At 34.2% G+C, this 21,253-nt stretch overlaps 3 non-coding genes across 3 annotated transcripts; 1 reads left to right on the top strand and 2 right to left on the bottom strand.

The window, feature by feature from the left end:
• Positions 1-8,068: 8,068 nt before the first annotated feature.
• Trnac-gca lies at positions 8,069-8,140 on the bottom strand. Its single transcript has one exon. It is a non-coding gene; the product is annotated as a tRNA-Cys (tRNA).
• A 1,648-nt stretch (positions 8,141-9,788) lies between these two features.
• Trnac-gca lies at positions 9,789-9,860 on the top strand. The gene has a single exon. It is a non-coding gene; the product is annotated as a tRNA-Cys (tRNA).
• A 4,671-nt stretch (positions 9,861-14,531) lies between these two features.
• Positions 14,532-14,603, bottom strand: Trnac-gca. Its single transcript has one exon. It is a non-coding gene; the product is annotated as a tRNA-Cys (tRNA).
• Positions 14,604-21,253: the final 6,650 nt, after the last annotated feature.

The following is a 21,253-nucleotide window of genomic DNA, read 5'->3' as shown; positions in this document are numbered from 1 at the left end:
AAATGCAAAAATTGTTTTGTTGGCTTTGCCTACTATTTTCAAATGAAATTAGTGTGTGGAATAAGAATGGCTTTGACAATTTAGCTGGCAAAAGACACGAAAAATCGTCGATTCTTTCGTATTTGAAGCAATTTGGAAATCAAAGCGGAATAGAATTTAACATTAGTAAATAATTTAATTAACATGCTTAGGATACCAAGGGTATAGACAATTCTTTTGAAACAACTGATTCTGTAATTATCTGAAATACATTGCTTCCACAACACAATCTACCAAATAATTGGTTGAACACAAACATGATATTGACACTAGAAAACACAAAACTGTCCTGACAATGTATGCCTCTGATAATGATATGCATTCCTACTTCCACAAAGCCACCATCATCAAACGATTTAAACAATACCACCATATCAAGACACTTGAAACCCTCAAGATATTTAAATTTGAAAAAGGGGTTATTACATTAATTTCAAGGATGAAAAACAGTTATTGTATGACAAGTATTATCTGCATGACAAACAGGGACAGAATACCTGAACTACAAAGTTTTAAATTAAGAAAGTCTTTTCTATCTTATTTCAGTTTGGGGTTATTAAATTGTTGTTTATACTCTTATTTATTTATGTTATTTTGATTTATTATACTTGTACTTTGTAATAATTATTATTTTATGCATTAGAACATTTTCAAATATTTTAAAAATACATCAATGTTTTCTTTCCTCACATTCTGTTTTGAAACATCTTGATTTGATAAAGTTCTCATACATAACTCAAAAATGTTCATTTCAGTTTACTGGCATTAAATGCATATTGGAAGTAATTAAGGTTTCCCAATGGATGTGCTTGTTTCTGTTTTAGTGTATTCCAGTCTTCTACAAAATTTGAACATTAGTAAGGATATTTTATAGTTGTAAAAACTTTATTACATGTATTCTGGCCGAAAATAAATATACACACTATGTTCTTACTTCATCTTTATGCCTTAATTAAACTGCAGTGTTTATTGAATAGTCATCAGTTTATGTACTGTACTGTACATCAGAATGTACTATACATTACTTCATTATTTAATTTGACTATTTCCATTCCAGGATTTTACAACTATTTTTAACTTTCCAATATTATAATATCCACAACAATATATCCAATGAAGACCTATCATCTACTTCCAAAATTTAATTACACCACTCGATAGTTAAAGGGTCGAAGAATTCATTACGATGAGTGTGGACTGTGACGCATCGCGTGCGGCGGACAGGGGAACCGTCGCCATTTTGAGAATCGTTTCGCCGCGTCACATACATTCCGTTTAGTATACATTTTGACTCGAAGAAGCTACGACGCTCGTTTGAATTTTAATTTACAGCTCTCGTTAATATTTATCGATTGCGTACACAAAACATTAGTGTGGAATAGTTATGGGGAATATATATGGTGTTAAAGTTAAAAATTAAGAAAACTTAATACAATGTCGGCCTATACTCGACGAAAAGCCAAATCGAAATATAGAAATCATTTACGGTTGGAAAGGGCTTCGCAAGAGCAATCCAGTGATATTCATAAAACATCATATGATAGAGTGTAGCGGTCCGGGAACGTAAAGAAACATGGAGATCCGAAGGACTTCTTACTGTTAAGGAATGATTATGACATACGTATAATACGCTCAAAGAAAATATTACCCGTTAACGTAAACGTATTCACATAAAACACACGGTCGTATCCCCGACGCAGCTGCACATTCACTTTTTTTAACATTGAATCTATCCTATCTTAATACAGTGGAACCTCGGTATACGAGTATACCGAGGTTCCACTGTACCTTATACGAGTATATCTTATCGGTATACCTTAATCCGTTCCCGATGTTTGGACTTATACCGAATTGGACGTATACCAAACCAACCTTTCCCATAAGAAGTAATGTAAAAATGATTAACCCCTTTCGCAACGTTAGCAGAATTAATAATGTCTTTATTTTTCGCGATTGTCCATATCGTCGTTCTCGGAATANCAAACCAACCTTTCCCATAAGAAGTAATGTAAAAATGATTAACCCCTTTCGCAACGTTAGCAGAATTAATAATGTCTTTATTTTTCGCGATTGTCCATATCGTCGTTCTCGGAATATGGTTGGCAACAGTTAAAATCTCGAACACGCGTGCCACCTTCGTATTTCTCAACAATCTCTTTCATCAGTTCCATTGTAATTCTAGTCATTTTTTTTTTAGTTTACTGTCGCTTTTCATTTGCCTTTTTGCGATTCGTGATTAATAAAAATAATAAAATGTTACTTACAATTAAAATCAGAAGAAATTTCATAAAGTTATAAACTGTTGCACCGAGAACGTCTAGTCTGGTCTAGTACACCGATAGTGCTACTTGTTCATAGATGGCGCGTATAATTGAATTATGTCGTATACCGAACAAAAGTCGTATACCGAGCAAAATTTGTTTCGTCCAAACAGACGTATTCCGAATTGGACGTATTCTAAAGCAGACGTATACCGAGGTACCACCGTACATGGTTTAACATTTCTATACATTTACATAATTTAATGTATATCATTCTCATCAATCCCTTTTCTTCCCGATTCAGAGTTCTCGGGAACCCCGAAGGTACGTACCTGATATTAATTAATAATGTATATACAAGCCGAACAATAAATAAAGTGACAGTACTGTAAATAGAAATAAAAATATTAACGGCATTTACAAATAAATAATGTTCAAAACCGAATAAAATTGATATTTCTAAGCAGTCTTTTAAAAAAGATAAAAGAAATATCTGAGTGAAAAACCAGAAACTTTCATATACTAAAATCATTTCGAATGTTTACAGCCGACTCTCCCACGCTCCAGCCAAACTTACGCCGCGATGCGATTGCAGCGCTCGAAGTGACAGAAATATTTATTACGCCACTTCAGTAGCATTAAAGATATTGGTAGCTCAATGACCGGTATATCTATCGACTCCGCTTTTATACTTAATATAATGGAGTCGAAGATAACTTATATGACAACATTACATTTATAATATACGTCACTGCAAACCGTTGACAGAATTTAAAACTATTGTAAATCAGTAAACAAGTAAGGTGTTAAACAAACTGGTTCTATTTACAGGACGGCCCATCAGTGGCCGAGCGGGTCCCTTCCACGAACACTGCTCAGTTCGGTCTTATCAACAGTAAAACTGCCCAGTGATCTAATGCTTTTACCCATCGCACCACAAGTTTCGCGGAAAAAGTTTTAGCCTAAAAACGTTCTGTGTTCCCCTATAAGTGAAGGATTTTAGGATAGGACAACAGAAGCTAAAGAAATAAAGCCGATTAGTGTTAGATACACAGGTTTGCACTGTATCCCCGAATAGGATTTCACTTTTATAAACCTTTATGCCATTGTGCCATTGGCATTCTCCATATCAGATGTAAATTAATTCCTCCGATAACGCCTAAAAATACTAAGACATTTTAGTTATTAAGATTTTTACAAACAATGAATTAAGAATTGTTTTGATTATTATTTAAGGCTAATGATACAGGGATCGGAATCATCATAGAATCGTTTGTCTTATTTTTTTTTATCCGAACATCAGCTTCGATGATGGTCGAACCTGAGTTCGATTTCGGAGAGTTTTCTCGATTTAGGGTAATCTACGGTAAAACGAAGGCCTCGTCAGGGTAATTCCACCAGAAGCAGGCGGTATCACTGCGGACTGGCTACGTGGAGTTTTCCGGGTTTTCTCCACGTTTGTAACGCCTAAATAAAGGCTAGTTACCCTTAAAACACCTCCCGAAAAGCATTGTTTTCCGCGTATCGACCATCGTAATTGCATATCACTATTATTACGTGACAATCACAACACACTTCACCACCGTTCGATATAGCCTAAGAGCTCGTGCCCAACTAGATGATACGATAAGATATGAAAGAACAGGATAAGACAAAACACGGTCTATAAGTTCGAAGACTGAACACAGTACCGTGATAAATTGCGGCAGTGGCCATATTGGTACTCTTGTGGTTGATGTTTATATTCGGTATTTGCAGAGCGAAGTTGGCTCCGTTTATTCGAACTCAATTAATTAACTAGATTATTTGTTATCTGTATTTATTTTAAACGGTTTTGTGGTAAGAAACGAATTGTAAGATATCGTCAGCAAAATTCACAAGATTGGTCCGTTTCTCGCTGACAGAATTTGTCCTAGAAGCTAGATGACTTGAATTTCTCAGCTTGGAAAAAGCATCGACAGCATATAAAAAGAAAATGTTAGCGGTCATCGTAATCATTAATTAAACTATCTGCGAGTCGTTTAAGCGTAATTATAATATGGAAAAGACAAAGGTTTTGCTGTTTGTCTACTTGATCTGTATTACAGGTGAGTGTCACTAATTATTCTAATTACGTAAACCAATATGTAATTGAACTAGATTGGTTTGTTTTGCAGTTGTTCCAACCGTAACCAATGGTTATAGACTATGTACTAAAGCAGAAGTACGTGGAGTGTGTAGACGGTATTGCTTGCTGACTAGTATACCGGTGTGCAAGTTCGTAAATCCACCTTGTCTTTGTCCTCCTCGGTATAAAACAAAACGACCAAGAACATGAAAAAATGTTTTTGTTCATTTTTGTTCAAATCGACGTTGTGTAACCACGAATACCGAATAAATATTGTTTTGAGATAAATGTCGTACTGAAATTTTATAGTTTATACATATAAATACGTTCAGTAAACATGTTTACAGTGTTTTTTCTAACAATTAACTTTTTCCGTTTTCTGTAAATACTGCTTTTGAGTTGTAAATTACTGCTACTAACTTTGTTCCGCTCGTCTTCTCAATAATAGGTCAACTGGGTCACCATTGGGGGCGAAAGACGGGTCAACACATATATAATTACGTGGCGATTATTCCAACGTCCCGAAATTGAAAAAGCCGACGAAACTTCTTCCTCAACTTCCATCATTCCAACATACGCAGGGAGGAAACAGAAAGAGGATTTTTAATATATCAAATTCCGACAATAACAAATGCTAAAAATGAAAAGTAATTTTGTTGGATTATGAATAATTTTTACTTTAAAACTTTTTGTAACTCAATGGTAGAGCATTCGACTGCAGATCGCGAGGTCCCCGGTTCAAACCCGGGTGTCCCCTAATTGTTATTGAAGAAATTTGAAGAAAATTGAAGAAATTATAAACTTACATAATTTCCTTTTAATGGTTATTCGAAATTTTAATTAATATATATTTTTTTCAATTAAACGGTGAGATTACTTTAAATAGTCAAATTGGTGTTTACTAATTTTAACCCTGGTGAATTTGTCAATNTACTTATTTTAACCTTCGTGAATTTCTCAATTCAGAACGTACTTGTGTAAAGTATTTCGACATTAATGACTTGTCAAATGACATTTATAAATATATTATGTTATTTATCGTTTATTAAAACGTTTGCATAAAATTCGATCGTATATATTTTTTATAATACTAGAATTATTGTAATTTTTTAAACAAATGGTTGCACGAACATAAATAGATTTCACAATAGTCGAGGGAAATAAGAAACGTCTTGGTGCGAAGTTCTTATGTAAAAGAAAATGGAGTTATTAGTTTATTTTTTAAACTAAGCCAATTTAAAGGCTTGCATAAAATGGAATGTTGTTGTAAATTCACTTACACACTTCCAATTTATCAAGCAAACTCGGAAAAATGTTTATCAGCCTAATCCAACTGGTCTTTTACGAACAGTGAAGTTCGGACCCCGTCTCTCATCTAGTTCTATGTAATGTGGAGTCGAACGAATTTGCGACGTGAGCTCACATTATTAATCTTAAAATTCACTACGGATATGAGGGCAGCTGCCCTCGTCGTGATTCGGTTGCAACATTGTGGCCCTGGCCGAATCACGATAGTTGCCAGGTACTTCTAGATAAGGTCGAAATGAACGTATGATAGGAATAAAACACAGCCAGTTCCTGAATCTATAGTTCTATATAAAGAGACAACGTATTTTTCGTTTGTTCCCACTAACCGCGGAAACTACTGAACCCATCCTTACCAAATTTTAACTGTAACATCTTTATGATCCCCGGAATGTTTACCACTAATCAAACCTACAGATTTTTATTAATTAATTAAATAAAATCGCAACTGATTTCTCTCTGTCTATTTGTCTCTCTTTTCACTAGATGACACACGCGAGTTAGTACTTCCTGTCAATGCATTGTCTATAAGAAAAGTGTATTATTGAAGTTTACTATTATATTTGAAGAACTGACAATAAATTGTAATTAGTTGATTAGCAAAATTTTCCAGGCATTAAAAAAGTGACGTCATCACGCTAGATGACAGTACTGTACGTGTACACGTGGAGGGTTTACTTACCCGCCGTCTTTAGGCCGAAACAATGTACTAAATGTGTTTCACGTGTTTGCTGTAACTTTGGTGTTGACTTTTAAGGCGAAATGGGTAGTTTTTCTGCAGATAAAATAATTCGAAATAGTTATAGAATTTATTATTATTTAAGGTGTGGTGTCTAATGATTTTACTTTATATATTTCGCTCATCCACGAGAGAGTTAAATCGTATGTCGAGTGAATATTTTTGAGATTGATTGACAAATAATGATGAGAACTGCGAGAGCACAAATAAGAAAAATTTCTGGAGCTATTGATGTTCGTAATCGTAGACAACATGAATATACACCAAAGCGGTCTCGAAGACTCTGAATCAGGAAGAAAAGGCGTTTAATAGCTGTTATTACAAGCTGCAACAGCACATGATGCTCCTAGCAACTAAAAATAATAATAAAATTTAGCTATTTTTTTCGAACAGAAAGTTTTTGCATGTTTTTTAACAGCTGTCGTCACTTAATATATTTGTAGTATTTAATTGTAACAGTCTTAAAATTGAACACATCATTACTAATGAGAGATTTATTCTTTGTTTATAAGCTTATTTTAAACTTTTTAGTTGATATTTTCTTTGAATAAAATCGAGTCGAAATGTCTTCGGATAAAAGCATATTCTACATGCCACTCTCTGAATTTCATAAAGGATATAACATCATACAAACAATTAAAAAGGTTCGTAATGTTTATGGAAAAAAATGCTTTTAAGCTTCGAATATGCAGACATGGTTTAAAAAGTTCCGCTCGGGAAATTTTGAACTAACGGAAAGACGTGCGCACAGAAAAACTTCACGAAAAATTTGTTGAAAATTGACTAAAAACACACAAAATGTGTAACTAAACGTGCCAAACTGAAACGAAAAAAGTACTGAAAACATACGAGCGTAACGCATAACCACAAACGACTCGCGTTCGAGCGCATTTTTTCGGTGCGTGCGCAGTTCGAACTCGGAAGCATCGTTCGAAATCCGAAACACAGTTTTGTCGAATTTAGCGTTCGGAGTTAGTGTCGTTCAAAGTAGAAGATACCGCTGTATTCAGCGAAAATTTTGAAATATAAAGCAAAATTCGAGCTCTTTTATCTTGTTAAATATTTTTAAAACATTTCATCAGCACGAAGGATAAATTAATTTAGAATGTTTTCCGGTTTTCTGAATACACAATACTTTCGCCATAAACGAATTTACAACACTACATTCTACACAAGCCTTTAATTGCCTTACAAGTTAATCTAAGAAATAAACTAATAACATCATTTTCTTTCACGTAAGAACTGCACCAAAACGTTTCTTATTACCCTCGACTATTGTGAAATCTACTTATGTTCGTGCGACCATTTGTTTAAAAAATTACAATATTTCTAGTACTATAAAAAATATATATACAATCGTATTTTACGAAAACGCTTCAGTAAACGATAAATAATATAATATATTTATAAATATCATTTGACAAGTCATTAATATCGAAATACTTTAAACAAGTACGTTCTAAATTGGCAAATTCACGAAGGTTAAAACTAGTAAACACCAATTTGACTATTTAGAGTAATCTTATCGTTTAATCGAAAAAATATATATTAAATTTTTTAATAACCATTATAACGAAATTACGTAAGTTTATAACTTTTTAGAAAAATATTATAATTAGGGGACACCAGGGTTTGAACCGGGGACCTCTCGATCTGCAGTCGAATGCTCTACCACTGAGCTATGCCCCCACCACCTTCTGTTTGTAAATAGGAATTTTTTGAAATTTTATACTTTAAAGCAGCTTACAAAAAAGCTCGGTGGTCAAAAGCTGTATTCCGGAACATTGAAAGTCAACACGTGGTAACTGTCTTTCTGATAGACGTTGCTTGAAAATTAATTTCGTCTGGCAAAAAGTTTTAAAGTAGAAATTATTCATAATTGAACAAAATTACTCGTCTTTAGCATTTCTTATTATCGGAATTTGATATTAAAAATCTTTCTGATTACCTCCCTGCGTGTGTTGGAGTGAGGGAAGTTGAGGAAGAAACCTGGTCGGCATTTTTTAATTTCGGGTGGGTCGAACGATCGACTCGCAATTATATACTGTATATATGTTGATTAGTCTTTCGCTCCCAATGGTGGCTCAGTTGGCCTATTACTGCGAAGACGAGCAGAACGAAGTTAGTAGCGGTAATTTACAATTTAAAAGCAGTATTTACAGAAAACGGGAGAAGTTAATTGTTATAAAAAACACTGTAAACGTGTTTACTGAACGTATTTTTATGTAAAACTATAAAATTTAAGTACGACATTTATCTCAAAATGATATTTATTCGGTATTCGTCGTTACAGAACGTCGTATATTTGATTTGAAAAAAATATGAAAAGTGAAGCATTTCTATTGTAAGAATGCTGTGAATATTGTTTTTAAGATATGTTAGTTTTAACCTCACTTATTTGTTTCTTCACTCTTGAATTTGGAAACTGTTTGTATTTGATTTATATAGAATTGGAATATTTTAAATACAAATAAATGAATTTTCAGAAATATTAATAAAAATCATGCTTTTGTTTTTATATTTCTTCATTTCTGATAAATATTATTTATTTATTAGTAGTTAGATCATATTTTCGGAAAATAATACGTAATTGGTTTTTTGAAAACTTTGAATATTTCTGCATGGAAAAAAGTATAAATATCATAAAATTCCTATTTTATAATCGTTGTTTCTTAATTAACGTATTTCTGAGTCGATTAAGTGCAGTTATAATATGGAGAAGACAAAGGTTTTGCTGTTGGTCTACTTGATCTGTATTACAGGTGAGTGTCACTAATTATTCTAATTACGTAAACCAATATGTAATCGAACTGGATTGGTTTGTTTTGCAGTTATTCCAACCGTTACCAGTGGTTATAGACTATGTACTAAAGAAGAGGTACGTGGAGTGTGTAGACGGTATTGCTTGCTGACTAGTATACCGGTGTGCAAGTTCGTAAATCCACCTTGTCTTTGTCCTCCTCGGTATAAAACAAAACGACCAAGAACATGAAAAAATGTTTTTGTTCAAATCGAATATACGACGTTGCGTAACTACGAATACCGAATAAATATCATTTTATGATAAATGTCGTGTTTAAATATTATAGTTTATACATATAAATACGTGCTTTAAACACATTTATAGTGTTTTTTTTAACAATTATCTTCTCCAGTTTTCTGTAAATATTGCTTTTGAGTTGTAAATTACCGCTACTAACTTTGTGCCGCTTGTCTTCGCAGTAATAGACCAACTGGGCCACCATTGGGGGCGAAAGACGGGTCAACATATAATTACGAGTCGATTATTCCAACCTCCCGAAATTCAAAAAATTTCTTTTTATGAACAGAAGTCGGTGGGGGCATAGCTCAGTGGTAGAGCATTCGACTGCAGATCGAGAGGTTCCCGGTTCAAACCCGGGTGTTCCTTACTTGTAACTTTTTTCGAAGAAATTATAAACTTACATAATTTCGTTGTAATGCTTATTCGAAAATTTAATATACTGTATATATATATTTTTCAATTAAACGATGAGATTACTCTAAATAGGCAAATTGGTGTTTACTAATTTTAATCCTCGTAAATTTGCCAATTTAGAACGTAGTTGTTTAAAGTATTTCGATATTAATCTTTTGTCAAATTATATTTATAAATATATTGTATTATTTATCGTTTACTGAAGCGTTTTCGTAAAATACGATTGTATATATTTTTTTATAGTACTAGAAATATTGTAATTTTTTAAACAAATGGTTGCATGAACATAAGTAGATTTCACAATAGTCGAGGGAAATAAGGCACCGAAAAAAAGGCGCTCGAAAAGGTTCGAGCGCTCTTTTTCGGTGCGTGCGCAGTTCGAACTCGGAAGCATCGTTCGAATTCCGATGCACATTTTTGTCAAATTTAGGGTTTGAAAGTCAGTGTCGTTCAAAGTAGGATATACCGCTGTATTCAGCGAAAATTTTGAAATACACTCGACCTCCCTATAACACGGTAGATACGTTCCGTTCTTTATGAATCCATTTTGTACGAGTCCTTGCCAATCACAGCCCGACACGTGTGAAGTTTACGGACTACGGCTGTTTGAAAGGTTTTCTTTCATAAAATTAATCGATTCCTAGACTAATTCGACTCAACATTTCAAAACACGTATATTTTTTTGGGAATAATCCGTATTATCTATTCTATAAACAAAAAATTGTAGGATTACTTACCGAGTGTTCACTGTTCGACGTCTCCGTTGCTCAAGCTTGTTTTCGTCGCGGAGCAGCGCAGCAAACTGCGGCCGCGATTAGTTATTTTTCTGCGAAAACTTCGTTGAACTTTGAAGACATCATTAATATAAATAATTTTTATGGCCGTTGAATAAGAAATGTTTCTTTCACAAGAAATGTATAAAATTAGTGCTGTATTAGACTTACGGTATCTAATTTACATACTATACAGTAAACTCAACTTACTAGCCTAAACTCTCCGTAGCGTGGTAGCGTGGCGCTGGACGGCAGAAAATATATATATAATTATAATAAAGTCACAATAAATTAAGTTAATATATAATTATATATACAGTACCTGATTGATATATAATTATATGTACAGTACGTAATTTATATATAATACTGTACAGACGATAGTAAACTCAATTTACCCGCCTAAACTCTCCGTAGCGTGGCGCTGGACGACGGAAGATAGTTCGGCTGCCCGATGACGTTTTACCGAATTATAGGCGTTTTTTTTTTACCATGTTTGTACGGATACCGTCGCAATTGTTTCGCCGTCATATAGGAATCCGAACTATAGGAACCCGTGTTATAGGGGGTCTACTGTATAAAGCGAAATTTAAACTCTTTATATCTTGTTAAATATTTTAAAACATTCATTTCATCAGCACTGTGAATAAATTAATTTAGAATGTTCGTACGCAAATTGAGTTTTTCGATACTGTTCCAAATACGTGAAGACGTTAAGTATGCTTTTATTGTATCAGCTCTCGTACCTTTTGGAATCACAGGTAAAGTCTGCCGAAAATCTCCGGCGAAAACAAAGGTTATACTGAGCAGTCCTGCCTTCATTGAGAAGCGTCGCTGCGATTTCTGAGGATGCTACAGCCAGTTCTGTACCTCCTGCCGATTTCACTTTAGCCAACAGTAAATTAATCAAAAAGGTTTTTCTAGTTTCACCGGGAGGCCGGATGGCCGAGCGAAGGTGACAGCCTACCGCTCTGGGGGACCCGGGACCGAATCTGGACAGCTCGAGGAATCCCCAGGAATTTTTCGGGGGGTGGTTCGTTTGGATATGTCGGGCCCAGTCTCTCACCACTCGGTCATCCCATTGTGGGCCTGGCCGAACCCATAATGGGCCTATTATAAAAGGCCGTCTTAGTGCCCACAGGGCGGAAAGAGTAAAAGAAAAAAAGGACGCCTGAAAAGAGAGTTGTAAGGATCATCAGAATTTTGATTATTTCTAATAAGTGAAGCCAATCCAAATTCATGCAAATATTTTTCAGAAAAACTGACTACCTTATCCTCTACCTTATCTTCATTATCCTCAATCAAATCTCTTCAGAGAACGTCAATTCGTAGTCGTTTAATGGATTTCGTTCTCGATGAAGAATATCTTGGCAAAAATCCGTTCGAAACATTTCCCATAGGTTCAGACGGTTGACAGAAAACTAAAATAATAGCAAATAAATCTATCATCTTCGAAGCACTTTTTGATACGGCAGCATCAGAAAGAGTGTCTTTCTAACGATTATCATTCTCTATCAGGCTCAGTGCATTACACGCGGCTTTGAAAAGTTGGACGAACGATATCATTGACGGTCTTTAAATAATACAGCTACTTCGTTAACTGTAGGTGCATTATATCGACCTGTATGTTCACCTACTGGAATTAGGTCAGCACGGATGATTAATTTTAAATTGTCCAATTGATGAATAGGTCTTGACTCAAGATTATATTTGAAAGTCTGAATAAGATTAGATATTATTATCTCGCAAGATTTTTCTGCAATCTTTCAATGAGTTCCTTTTTCAAAGTTGGGCTCTTTTGTCGCATCATTAGTATATCTCAAAGGACGCCACAGAGATGTAATAAAGATAAATTTTTATCTTTATTACATCTAATATTTCGAAGAAATCAGTCTCCACCGTACTCGGCTAGAGATGGTTCGGTTGAGCTTTTCTTTAAGTAAATGTTCGGCTCTTTCATCGGGGTTTTCTTTATGTCCCAAATTCCCTAATCGCTTAATTATTTAACTACTTTAGAAATAAGTCGAAACCAATTACTTTGTACTCGAATATTTGTAGTCTCGGGAAAAAAATGGAAAGACAAATTTTTATGACAAACGGATACATAAATCGTAAATTTAAGGAAAATAAATTCTACAGCTTTTTCTGTACTTCGTGCATCTCTCTCAATTTAGTTGTAAATGATGCTACCAAAGTAACAGTTAATTTTTTAACATTGTACTGTACCAGAATTGTACACGTTTTTTTCTACATCCCCTTAGAGATGGGACATACGAAATCCTGATATCACCGGTTTAACATCGAAATCCGCGAGTAATATAAAATCGGAGAGCGGAATAAAAATATCAAATATTTTAATGGATTTTTTTTCTAACTCCCGTCAACTATACAGAACTATCGTAAAAACGTACCAGTAAATTCTTATCGGTCGGGTTAAGTTATAAATCTACTCGCGATTCGCATAATGGGGCGAGGGTGGCCAAATATCTAGCGGGAGGGCGGCTAACGGCCCACAACCGGTCCCGGATACAATTGGATGCAGTATACGCGTAGCATCCACCCGAGGCCCTAGGATTCCACTGGCTGAACTGGGTGAAATTGGTGCTTTGTAAAGCGCGTGCCTAAATCTGGCTTTTTGGATGCCGACAATACGATCCATCCACTCAGCCACTAATATTCGAATATACGATGGCAATCTTATTTTATTTTTTACGTGTAGTATAGAAATTTGTAATAAGATACATAATGCGGTTATAATAAAATATTGCGCGATTATTTTCATATAATTAAAATTGATATGCATTCATTTTTTAGAAAATACGAGGAAAGCGGCGTATCCACCGCTTCCAATGATGGCACGCCACTGATAAATTGTAAGTGTGTAAGTGAATTTACAACAACACTCAATTCTATGCAATTCTTTAAATTGACTTAGTCTAAAAAATAAACTAATAACTCCATTTTCTTTCATATAAGAACGTCACACCGAGACGTTTCTTATTACCCAGGACTATTGTGAAATCTACTTATGTTCGTGCAACCATTTGTTTAAAACAGTGTTTTTCAACCTTCTTGAATACGCGACCCCTTTACAAGTTAAAAAATTCTGGCGACCCCCCTAGGGCCATATTAAAACTATATCAGTGATTTTAAAATCTATGTATTTAATTTTCTCTCTGTTGAGACAAATTATTGTTGATTAAAGTGAAAATTTCAGAAGAATCGACAATAACTTAACACACATAAAGTATGAAACTTCCTTTAATTATAACATTCGGCACAGGAAGATGTTGACCTTTTTTTTTTGTTTAGGATCAGAATTTTCAGCTTCTACGTTTCTACTTTTTATTTCTTTTTGCAGATCAGCTCAACACTTTTTCCGCTATCATTTTCTGGGGTGGGCCGTAATTCTCGCTGAAATTGTAGTTTTTTTAATGAAGTGTAGGACCTACAAACACTTGTCTTTTTCTTTTACCCGCGGCCCCCCGTGTAAGGCTTCGCGACCCACAAGGGGGTCGCGACCCACAGGTTGAAAAACACTGGTTTAAAAAATTACAGTATTTCTAATACTATAAGAAATATATACAATCGTATTTTATGCAAACGCTTTAATAAACGATAAATAATATAATATATTTATAAATATCATTTGACAAGTCATTAATGTCGAAATACTTTAAACAAGTACGTTCTAAATTGGCAAATTCACGAGTGTTAAAATTAGTAAACGCCAATTTGGCTATTTAAAGTAATCTCATCGTTTAATTGAAAAAAATATATATTAAATTTTCGAATAACCATTATAAGGAAATTATGTAAATTTATAATTTCTTCGAAAAAAATTACAATTAGGGGACACCCGGGTTTGAACCGAGGGCCTCTCGATCTGCAGTCGAATGCTCTACCACTGAGCTATGCCCCCACGCTTTCTGTTCGTAAATAGGAATTTTTTGAAACTTTCAACTCTAAAGCAGCCTGCAAGAAAGCTGGGTGGTCAAAAGCTGTATTCGGAAACATTGAAAGTCAATACTTGGTTAACTGTCTTTCTCGCCTGAAAAGAGAGTTGTAAGGATCATCAGAATTTTGATTATTTCTAATAAGTGAAGCCAATCCAAATTCATGCAAATATTTTTCAGAAAAACTGACTACCTTATCCTCTACCTTATCTTCATTATCCTCAATCAAATCTCTTCAGAGAACGTCAATTCGTAGTCGTTTAATGGATTTCGTTCTCGATGAAGAATATCTTGGCAAAAATCCGTTCGAAACATTTCCCATAGGTTCAGACGGTTGACAGAAAACTAAAATAATAGCAAATAAATCTCTCATCTTCGAAGCACTTTTTGATACGGCAGCATCAGAAAGAGTGTCTTTCTAACGATTATCATTCTCTATCAGGCTCAGTGCATTACACGCGGCTTTGAAAAGTTGGACGAACGATATCATTGACGGTCTTTAAATAATACAGCTACTTCGTTAACTGTAGGTGCATTATATCGACCTGTATGTTCACCTACTGGAATTAGGTCAGCACGGATGATTNATTTAAACAAAAACATAAAAAGTGAAGCATTTCTATTGTAAGAATGCTGTAAATACGTTAAATTTAACAAAACTCATTTGTAATTTGAATATTGTATTTCTTCACTCTTGAATATGGAAACTGTTTGTATTTGATTTATATAGAATTGGAATATTTTAAATATAAATAAATGAATCTTTACAAATATTAATAAAAATGGTACTTTTGTTTTTATATTTCTTCATTTCTGTTAAATATTATCCCTTTATTAGTAGTTGGATCATATTTTCGGTAAATAATACGTAATTGGTTTTTTAAAAACTTTGAATATTTCTGCATGGAGAAAAGTATAAATATCATAAAAATCCTATTTGGTAATCGTTGTTTCTTAACGTATTTGTGAGTCGATAAGTGCAGTTATAAAATGGAGAAGACAAAGGTTTTGCTGTTGATCTACTTGATCTGTATTACAGGTGAGTGTCATTAATTATTCTAATTATGTATAAGAATATGTAATCGAACTGGATTGGTTTGTTTTGCAGTTATTCCAACCGTTACCAGTGGTTATAGACTATGTACTAAAGAAGAAGTACGTGGAGTGTGTAGACGATATTGCTTGCTGACTAGTATACCGGTGTGCAAGCTGGTAGATCCACCTTGTCTTTGTCCTCCTCGGTATAATACAAAGCGACCAAAAACATGAGAAAATGTTTTTGTTCAAATCGAATATACGACGTTTTGTAACGAAGAATACCGAATAAATATCTTTTTGAGATAAATGTCGTACTGAAATTTTATAGTTCATACATATGAAAACGTGCAGTAAACACATTTATAGAGTTTTCTTCTAACAATTAATTTCTTCCGTTTTCTATAAATACTGCTTTTGAATTGTAAATTACCGCTACTAACTTCGTTCCGCTTGTCTTCGCAGTAATAAGCCAACTGAGCCACCATTGGGAGAGAAAGATGGGTCAACATATATACAGTATATAATTGCGAGTCGTTCGACCCGCCCGAAATTAAAAAAGCCGACGAGACTTCTTCCTCAACTTTTCTCACTCCAACACACGCAGGGAGGTAATCAGAAAGATTTTTAATATAAAATTCCGATAATAAGAAATGCTAAAGACGAGTAATTTTCTTGAATTATGAATAATTTCTACTTTAAAACTTTTTGTTCGATGAAATTAATTTTCAAGCAACGTCTACCAGAAAGACAGTTAACCAAGTATTGACTTTCAATGTTTCGGAATACAACTTTTGCCCACCGAGCTTTCTTGTAGGCTTCTTTAGAGTATAAAGTTTCAAAAAAATTCCTCTTTAAGAACAGAAGGCGGTGGGGGCATAGTTCAGTGGCAGAGCATTCGACTGCAGATTGAGAGGTCCCCGGTTCAAACCTGGGTTTCCCCTAATTGTAATTTTCTTCGAGGAAATTATAAAGTTACATAATTCCATTATAATGGTTATTAGAAAATTTAATATATGTATATTTTTTCAATTAAACGATAAGATTACTCTAAATAGTCAAATTGGTGTTTACTAATTTTAACACTCGTGAATTTGCCAATTTAGAACATTTTAAACAATTACGTTCTGAATTTGCTCTCACTGTTTTTCAAAATAGTGCAATTTAATACCTGTTAGAACTTTTCGTTATTCTCAATGCAACGTTTATTCGACAGCACGACGAGAATGAAAATAATAATTTGAATGAAATATATAAGATAATAAAAATAGGGAAATGCAGAATCCGTTTGTAACAACACAATGTATTTGAAAGTCTGAATAAGATTAGATATTATTATCTTGCAAAATTTTTCTGCAATCTTTCAATGAGTTCCTTTTTTAAAGTTGGGTTTGTATTCCATAGGGCTAATTTGTGGTCAGATTCAGACACGAAATATATCTGTAAAAATTTAGGAGTGTCTTCTGGATCAGGAAGTAAACTGCCAATCAAATGTCGAACTTAACCCTGGATTTTAAAAGTCGGAACGAAATTCCCATCTCTTATTTCGTTGGCTTTAAATAATGTCATTTAAAATAGTGTGTTGTACTGTCTAGAATTTTCTAAGAAATATATAGAAAGAGGATCTGTTCATAAAATCAAATTTTTAATGAAATCAGGAAGTTCTTCAAGTTGTTCAAGAACAATTTTCCCCGCAGCACAGCAAAGTCCAGGAGTTTCATCATATCATGTTTTGACAAAACATTGATCACATATTTTGTTCATTTTACCTATTCGTAACCACTTTCATACTTATCAAAGGCTGACTTGAAACCTAAAAAATTTCTCGGTATTCGTATTCAATTCTAAGCCGAACCAATTCGTTGCTCTTTCATCTTTGAGACCGCTCTGGTGTATATTCACGTTGTCTACGATTACGAACACTAATAGCTCCAGAACGCTTTCTTCCTATTTGTGCTCTCGCAGTTCCCATCATTATTTATCAATCAATCTCAAAAACATTCACTCGAGATACGACTTAACTCTCTCGTGAACGAGCGAAATATATAAAGTAAAATCATTAGACACCACACCTTATATAATAATAAATCCTATGACTATTTCTAATTATTTTATCTGCAGAAAAACTACCCATTTCGCCTTAAAATTCAACACCAAGGCTACAGCAAACACGTGACAACACATTTAGTACATTGTTTCGGCCTAAAGACGGCGGGTAAATAAACCCGCCACGTGTACACGTACAGTACTGTCATCTAGCGTGATGACGTCACTTTTTTAATGCCTGGAAAATTTTGCTAATTAACTAATTACAATTTATTGTCAGTTCTTCAAATATAATAGTAAACTTCAATAATACACTTTTCTTACAGACAATGCATTGACAGGAAATACTAACTCGCGTGTGTCATCTAGTGAAAAGAGAGACAAATAGACAGAGAGAAATCAGTTGCGATTTTATTTAATTAATTAATAAAAATCTGTAGGTTTGATTAGTGGTAAACATTCCGGGGATCATAAAGATGTTACAGTTAAAATTTGGTAAGGATGGGTTCAGTAGTTTCCGCGGTTAGTGGGAACAAACGAAAAATACGTTGTCTCTTTATATAGAACTATAGATTCAGGAACTGGCTGTGTTTTATTCCTATCATACGTTCATTTCGACCTTATCTAGAAGTACCTGGCAACTATCGTGATTCGGCCAGGGCCACAATGTTGCAACCGAATCACGACGAGGGCAGCTGCCCTCATATCCGTAGTGAATTTTAAGATTAATAATGTGAGCTCACGTCGCAAATTCGTTCGACTCCACATTACATAGAACTAGATGAGAGACGGGGTCCGAACTTCACTGTTCGTAAAAGACCAGTTGGATTAGGCTGATAAACATTTTTCCGAGTTTGCTTGATAAATTGGAAGTGTGTAAGTGAATTTACAACAACATTCCATTTTATGCAAGCCTTTAAATTGGCTTAGTTTAAAAAATAAACTAATAACTCCATTTTCTTTTACATAAGAACTTCGCACCAAGACGTTTCTTATTTCCCTCGACTATTGTGAAATCTATTTATGTTCGTGCAACCATTTGTTTAAAAAATTACAATAATTCTAGTATTATAAAAAATATATACGATCGAATTTTATGCAAACGTTTTAATAAACGATAAATAACATAATATATTTATAAATGTCATTTGACAAGTCATTAATGTCGAAATACTTTACACAAGTACGTTCTGAATTGAGAAATTCACGAAGGTTAAAATAAGTAAACGCCAATTTAACTTTTTAAGCTAATATTATCGTTTAATCGAAAAAATATATATTAAATTTTTTAATAAGCATTATAACGAAATTATGTAATTTTACAATTTCTTCGAAAAAATTACAATCTGCAGTCGAAGGCTCTGCCACTGAGCTATGCCCCCACCGCCTTCAGTTCGTAAAAATAAATTTTTTGAAACTTTATACTCTAAAGCAGCCTGCAAGAAAACTCGGTCGTCAAACTGTCTTTCTGGTAGACGTTGCTTGAAAATTAATTTCATCTGGCAAAAGTTTTAAAGTAGAAATTATTCATAATTCAACAAAATTACTTTTCATTTTTAGCATTTGTTATTGTCGGAATTTGATATATTAAAAATCCTCTTTCTGTTTCCTCCCTGCGTGTTTTGGAGTGATGGAAGTTGAGGAAGAAGCCTGGTTGGCTTTTTGAATTTCGGGAAGTTGGAATAATCGACTCGTAATTATATATATGTTGACCCGTCTTTCGCTCCTAATGGTGATTCAGTTGGCCTATTACTGAGAAGACGAGCGGAACAAAGTTAGTAGCGGTAATTTACAACTCAAAAGCAGTATTTACAGAAAACGGGAGAAGTTAATTCTTAGAAAAAACACTGTAAACCTGTTTACTGAACGTATTCATATCTATGAACTATAAAATTTAAGTACGACATTTATTTCAAAACGCTATTTATTCGGTATTCGTCGTTACAAAACGTCGTATATTCGATTTGAACAAAAAGATTTTCTCATGTTCTTGGTCGCTTTGTTTTATACCGAGGAGGACAAAGACAAGGTGGATCTACGCTCTTGCACACCGCTATATCTGACAGCAAGCAATACCTTCTACAAACTCCACGTACTTCTGCATTAGTGCATAGTCTATAACCACTGGTAATGGTTGGAATAACTGCAAAACAAACCGATCCAGTTCGATTAGATATTCGTATACATAATTAGAATAATTAGTGACACTCACCTGTAATACAGATCAAGTAGACCAACAGCAAAACCTTTGTCTTCTCCATATTATTATTACACTTAAACGACTTGCAGATAGTTTAACGATGACCACTAAAATTTTCTTTTTATATGCTGTCGATGCTTTTTCCAAGCCGAAAAATTCAAGTCATCTAGGACACAAATTCTGTCAGCGAGAAACGGAAGAATCTTGCGAATTTTGCTGACGATATCTTACAATTCGTTTCTTACCACAAAACCGTTTAAAACAAATATAGATAACAAATAATCTAGTTAATTAATTGAGTTCGAATAAACAGAACCAACTTCGCTCTACAGATGCCGAATATAAACACCAACCACAAAAGTACCAATATGGCCACTGCCGCAATTTATCACGGTACTGTGTTCAGACTTCGAACTTATAGACCGTGTTTTGTCTTATCCTGTTCTTTCATATCGTATCGCATCATCTACTTGCGGACGAACTCCTAGGCCATATCGCCCTGCGGTGAAGTGTGTTGTGATTGTCACGTAATAGTAGTGGTATGCGGTTATGATGGTCGATACGCGGAAAACAATGCTTTTCGGGAGGTGTTTTAAGGGTAACTGGCCCCTATTTAGGCGTTACAGATGGCATAAAGGTTGATAAAAGTGAAATTTTATTCGGGGATACAGTGCAAACCTGTGTATCTAACATCAATCGGCTTTATTTCTTTAGTTTCTGTTGTCCTATCCTAAAATCTTCCAGTTATAGGGGAAAACAGAACGTTTTTAGGCCAAAACTTTTTCCGCGAAACTTGTGATGCGATGGGTAAACGCATCAGACCACTGGGCAGTTTTACTCTTGATAAGACCGAACTGAGCAGTGTTCGTGGAAGGGACCCGCTCGGCCACTGATGGACCCTGTTCTTTAATTAATAGAACCAGTTCGTTTAACACCTTACTTGTTTACTGATTTACAATAGTTTTAAATTCTGTCAATGGGTTGCAGTAAAGTATATTACAGTAGAGCCTCGATTATCCGACTCAATTGGGGACTGGGGTTGGTCGGATTATTGAAAAGTCGAGTAACCAAAAAGTATGAAAAAATTCATTATTAGTGTAGTATATTATTATATCCCATATAATTAGTATATTAGTATATCGCTATTAACCTACTTCGCGTTGAATTTTCATTGATGTTAAGCCTAACAAAAATTTTTTAAAATAATAATCGTCGCTATTGTATCGTTAAAAATTAGAAAATTAAACCTCGTTTAAATACTGGCTCCCTTTCATGGTCGATACAGTGTTGCTAGCTAAAACACGTAAAAATAATATTAAAGTAGCCAAGACATAG

The sequence above is a fragment of the Centruroides sculpturatus genome, unplaced genomic scaffold, assembly GCF_000671375.1.
Source record: "Centruroides sculpturatus isolate CEXI.00-Female unplaced genomic scaffold, Cexi_2.0 scaffold523, whole genome shotgun sequence".
Classification (NCBI taxonomy): domain Eukaryota; kingdom Metazoa; phylum Arthropoda; class Arachnida; order Scorpiones; family Buthidae; genus Centruroides; species Centruroides sculpturatus.
The sequence above is the reverse complement of the archived record's forward strand: the minus strand, read 5'-3'. Positions and strand labels throughout refer to the sequence as shown.